Raw genomic sequence first — 6000 nt, 5'->3', positions numbered from 1 at the left:
GGCATGGACATATATACACTACCAAACATAAGGTAGATAGCTAGTGGGAAGCAGCCGCATAGCACAGGGAGATCAGCTCGGTGCTTTGTGACCGCCTGGAGGGGTGGGATAGGGAGGGTGGGAGGGAGGGAGACGCAAGCGGGAAGAGATATGGGAACATATGTATATATATAACTGATTCATTTTGTTGTGAAGCTGAAACTAACATACCATTGTAAAGCAATTATACTCCAATAAAGATGTTTAAAAAAAAAAAGATGTAATTTAATAAAATCAAAAGGATTACAGGATGAAGATGTCCCATGGAGTGTAGGCGCAGAATGACTTCCCGTGGTGTTGGCTTCTCATGCTCGGTCAATGTACTTGGGAAACTAGTACTTGTCCATAGCAGGGACCTAATCTCAGCAATCTGCCACAACTCCGGCTGGTCTTTCTCTCTCCTCATGAAGTCAGTTCCTGGAATATCAGAAGATTTATAAATCTATGTTTTTTAAGTCTGTGGTATTCTGCGATAGCAGCCTGGACTTCCACCTTCCAAGGTCACTCCAAACTCTGCATCTGCCTCCCTTCTCTCTCTCTAACTTTGACCCTCTTGCTCCCTTTTATGAGTCTCGTGATTACATTGGGTCCCCCAGGATAATCTCCCCATCTCAAGATCTTTAACTTAGTCATACCCATGAAGTCCTTTTTTTTTGTCATATAAAGTAACATATCCAAATTCTGGGGATTGGAACATAGACATCTTTTTTAGGGGGAGTTATTCTATCTACCACAGTGTCTTAGTGTGAGACACTAAAGTTTAATGTTCAGTAGACCCAGACTATCTGACCCTGAAACCATGAGGAAGCTTCAGCTTTCCATAGTTAACATTTTCCTGAGCAGTAACTATGTTCCAAGCTCTACAGGATCTGTTGGGAATGTAAAACAATAGCAACAGCAAAACAGTAATAATAACAAATATCACAACTACCCATATGTGAATACTTTTATGTATCAAGCAGTTGAGACAAATTATCTCTAAATTTCACAAGAATTCTGAAAGATTTTATTTCCATTTTACCTACAATTGCAGAAAACAAGGCTCCAAATGAGTGAAACATCAAGAACTGGAATTTGAACATGGATTTTCTCATTACAAAATGTAAGCTTTTGAACTAAAATACATTGCCTTTCCCCCCAGCTTTTTCCATCAGGATACCTTAGGGCTTTTCCTATGTCCATATCGATAAAGAACTACTTTCATTCATTCATTCATTCATCAACTCACTGTGTATGAAGAGGTGCGTTCAATAGGTCTGACCCCTGCTCTCAGGTGAGTTACAGTCTAGTCTAGCCTGAATGTGAATTTTATTACAGAAACATAATTCTCTTTTCTTTGTCCCTTTTTTAAAATTTGTTAGAAGATTAAAACATTTTTTTTTTACTTTCTTGTGAGATTTGAATATTAAAATCTTTTTTCCTGAAGGAAAGAATAGGTTCTAATTGCCGATGAGTCAGTTTCTGATTATACTGTGGCATAAAATCTAGTTTTCAAATAATATTTGAGGTCAGAGGTAGTGATTTGGAAAAGAAGGAGATAAGGAGAAGTCTTCTTTCGAACTGTAAAGAGTTATACCTGGAGAGATGAGATGGGGATAGTTCAGCAAGATGTGTCTGTGCAAAACAATTAGAATCTCATTACGATGGAATTTCCTCCTGACCCAGTGGGTGGGGACTTTGTAAGGGAATTAGTTTGCTCTGTAGACAATAGAGAAATAAATTATTTCTTGAGTCTAGGATTTATAACTGCTATATATATATATTTTTTTTCCTTCGGTACGCGGGCCTCTCACTGTTGTGGCCTCTCCCTTTGCGGAGCACAGGCTCCGGACACGCAGGCTCAGCGGCCATGGCTCACGGGCCCAGCCGCTCCGCAGCATGTGGGATCTTCCCAGACCGGGGCATGAACCTGTGTCCTCTGCATCGGCAAGCGGACTCTCAACCACTGCCCCACCAGGGAAGCCCATAACTGCTATATTTAAAGAAAGGTAACTGCTATTTATTAAGGATCTTATATGTGCTCAGAACAGTCCTGGGCATTTTGACATAATTAAGCTCACAATTCAGTTTCTTTTACTTGACGTTTGAAATTCTAGATGGAAGTTGAGAGTGGTAATGCACCCAGCTCTGATCTCACTTCACTTGGAATTTTACTTCTTGCTTATGTTAAAAAAAAAATTGTGTCTGAAGGTCTGAAATATACAATTGAGAAAAACTATTTTCCAATGAACCAAGTTCATTGGAGTGTTATTTATTTCTCATTGGCTAATACGTGTCATTGAAAGAGATTGTACGTTCTGGGGAACAGAGCCAAATACGTTAGAAGAGGTTCGTTAAAGTTGGGGTTTGGGTATTAACAGCTGTTATGGGTTGAATTATGTCCCCCTCAAAAGGAACTCTTAACCCCCAGTACCTCAGAATGTGACCCTTATTTGGGAATAGGGTCCTTTACAGAAGTATGCAAGGTCATTAGGGTGAGTCCTAATCCAATATAACTGATGTCCTTATAAGAAGAGGAAGTTTGGAGACAGACAGACAGACACACACACACACACACGCACACGCACACACACAGAACTCCACGTGAATATCAACGCAGAGAGATTGAAGTGATGTGTTTACAAGAAAGGAATGCCAAAGATTCCTGACGAACCACCAGAAGAGGAGGGAGACAAGGAACAGATTTTTTCTTATAGCCCTCGGAAGGAACCAACCCATCTGTCACCTTGATCTTGGACTTCTAGCTCCAGAACTGTGACACACTAAAGTTCTGTTGTTCAGGGCATTCAGTCTGTGGTACTTTGTTAACAGCAACCCTCAGAGACTAATATAATAGCTGAACTTTTTAAGGAAGAAGTATTTGATTTAACAAAATCCCAGTAAATCTCCACAACCCAGCTCCAAATCATTTTATTCAGATATCTAAAAACTCTCTCCTTTTCTGTCAATTTTATTTTTTATTATTACCATCCCACTCAGTGGCAAAACTCTAGACCTTTGATTTTCTGATGTAAGTCAGTGGTGGTATACAAAGCCACTGATTGTTCTCTGTGTAATACCCAAATCACTTTATGATGCTGTAATGGTTTCGGTGATATAATCCTTGGGGCTTAGGCAATCTATAGCAACGGAAAAACATTAACACATGTAAGTAGATTGTATCTTTAAAAAGGCTACTGGCAAGACAAATGGTAATTGGGCTGTTAAAATTCAGAGCAACTAAAATTTTATACTTAATTCGTAGATTAATATAATGATGCCACTATTTCCTTTACAAAGCAATTTATTGTTCCATTGAAGTAGCAAAAGCCTTATGACCTTAAGAAAGGAAATATGGATTAGAGCAATTCATTTTTTTGGTATGAGAGGATTCTGTTCATCCATGAATAAACTATTAACGGTATATAAATAAGATTTTCTAAATCTTGCTTGTAGAAACTGTTTGTGCCATTCTACTTAATTTCTGAAGATAATTTGACTTTTTGGATGGTATCCAAGATATATGGTTTGGAGGACAAAGGAGCTTCTAAAATGCAAAGGTTAAACTTAAAATAGATTTTTCATTTCTGATTTATGTAACATAATCAGACTGAAGGTAGGTGCAAGAAAAATATAAAGATGAATAAGACACTCCCTAGTTTTAGAAACTTGTGGTTTATTGGATGAGATGAACAATTGTGACCAGAATTACAACTCAGAAATCAGGGCTACAGTGGGGCTGCAAATAGATGTGTGAGGGTCTCCGAAATCATTGTTCAGCTCATGACAAACTCAGTGGTCTTTCTTTTAGGTTGGAGGATGCCCTGTGAATGATAACAGCCTGTAGACAACTGTCCGTGTCCCTAGTCCGAGGAAATTTGAGTAGGATCTACAGTTCTCATAAAGTGTGTCAAAGACTGAATTATGTGTTTCCTTCTAATTCTGCTCTTGCAATGGTTTCTCTTGGTCTCACTGATTCTTCTTACAAGGCCAGAAGGACAGGTAGGTCAAGATATCCAAGCTGGCGATTGGTTCAAACTTGGCAAAAGTTCTGAATTTCTTCCAGAAGGGACTATACTGGTTAAGGAGATTCTTTACCACAGTATTGAGAAGAGAAATCTAAACTCTGTATGAACTTAGAGGTTAACTGTTGTCACATATGATTGTGATACTGAAGACTCTTTTGTGTCATGCTCTTTACCATTTAGCTTTGATACATACGTGAAACCAAACTTCTCCTCCTCTTCCTACAATTTCTTCACCTGCTGTTCATGCCACAGAACCGGAAGTCATTCTAATTTCCTCTTTTTCTTGGGTGTTTCTGTTGCGAAACAGTTCTCTGTGGGTGTCTTGCATTTCTGCAAATCTTGCAAGCCAGACATTGAGTGCCCACTGTTCAAGATTGTCTTTACAAGAACGTGTGTAGAATGAAGAGTCTTGAAAGACAGAAGTAGTGTCTCTCTCTGGCACAGCATGCAGATTTGCTCATAGTCTTAGAAGATATAGATAGTATCTTCCTCTAGAGAAAAAAGCATGCATGCTTAATGCTCATGATAAAAATTTTAGGCTCTCTAAATGCAGGGTTCTTTTCCAGTAATGTAATCTGTTGTGTGTGCAAGTGACATCTGGTCCTTCTTTATGGCACCCTATGGACATGGAGGCTCAGGGTACTGGCACAAAAATGCAGATACTCTGACTACTGCTATTGCTATGAGGATTAAACTCTGCTTTGTCTCTGACACAGGAGACAGTGTCTGCTCTCAGCATCCATGAAACTATGGCAGGTTAAATTGTTAGCTTGGAAGTAGTGTAAAATGTTTGACCTTTTACAATTCTTGACATTTCCCTCACTCGGGTACCCACCCTTTCCCCAAATTGGGCACTGAACTTTATAGCATATTCCCCTTCAAGGCTGTAGAGTTATTCCTTTTATTTGAAAACCAATTTGGTAGCTACTTAATATCCTCCCTGAGTCTTCTCTTGCCCCTCTCTTCTTAATCAGTCCTCAATATTACAGCCAGAATGATCTTTCTAAAATGATAACTGTAGATCATTCTTCTGATAAAACCTTGCATCAGCTTCCCAAGGAAGGTGATGATGTCAGGATACTTGCAAATCCCATAGAATGGCATCAAAGAGTTTTCATGAATCATGAAAAATGAGTACACTTTTCCACCTTAACTCTGGGTGTCCCCAAAGTAATACTATACTCCAATCTTAGCACACTATGGGTTCTGCAGATTCCTAATACTCTTTTATATGTATGCATGCCTTTGCACATGCTAGAACAACCCACCACACTCCTTACCCCATGCTGGCCTGGGAAATCTTATCCATCAGTTGGGAGTAAACCAAGGTTTTCTTCTACAGAGAAACTTTTTCGCAGACCCTACTTCCCAATACAACATAGATATATACCTCTTATTTCTATAGCACCTTAAGCACATCTCCAAATTTATATTTATAGCATTGTATCATAATTGTTGGTTTGCTCACCTGTATTATCTACTAAGGAAGAAAGCCATATCTTGTATCCCTTGAGTGGCACACAGTTCCCAGAAAATGTAGGTGCTCCTTAATCCTTTTTAGATACACAACTGAGTATACAATTGATGAGTGAAGCAGCATATAGATTTGTTCTGGAAAGAGACACATACCCAAGTTACTAATATGAAGGTGACTGATGAAGTTATCTTTTGTGTATGTAGATCAACCTTCCACTACTTGTTGTTTCTGATGATACTGCACATTATCCACAAGCAAGAGTTATAAATATCATCAATGAATTGGCCATTCAATAATTTCTTGGCCTCTGTTGACACAGCTGCCCTTGGTCTGTGTTATTAACTTTATGCCAGTCAGTTTGAAAACACTCAAAACAGCGATTGAAACAACTCTACATGAATGAACCCAAGTTTAATAGTAAAAACAGGATATTCCTGAGTTGCATTGAGGGAAACCTGAGAACTGCATCTGGGAAAT

General features: G+C 38.9%; 1 protein-coding gene across 2 annotated transcripts in view; it reads right to left on the bottom strand.

Moving 5' to 3' along the window:
- Positions 1–290: 290 nt before the first annotated feature.
- Positions 291–6000, bottom strand: part of LOC307195648 (uncharacterized protein) — a 278036-nt gene continuing 272326 nt past the window's right edge. The window contains exons 7-8 of one of the 2 annotated variants that reach the window (XR_013830901.1): positions 5515–5657; positions 291–456 (exon numbers count right to left, since the gene is read on the bottom strand). The gene's annotated coding sequence lies outside the window, so the exon portion shown is untranslated. The remainder of the gene's footprint in view (positions 457–5514; positions 5658–6000) is intronic. The other variant, XR_013830902.1, reaches the window with a different exon arrangement.

The sequence above is a fragment of the Stenella coeruleoalba genome, assembly GCF_951394435.1.
Source record: "Stenella coeruleoalba genome assembly, chromosome: 12".
NCBI lineage: Eukaryota > Metazoa > Chordata > Mammalia > Artiodactyla > Delphinidae > Stenella > Stenella coeruleoalba.
Note: the sequence above shows the minus strand (reverse complement) of the source record. Positions and strands in the feature narration are given on the sequence as shown.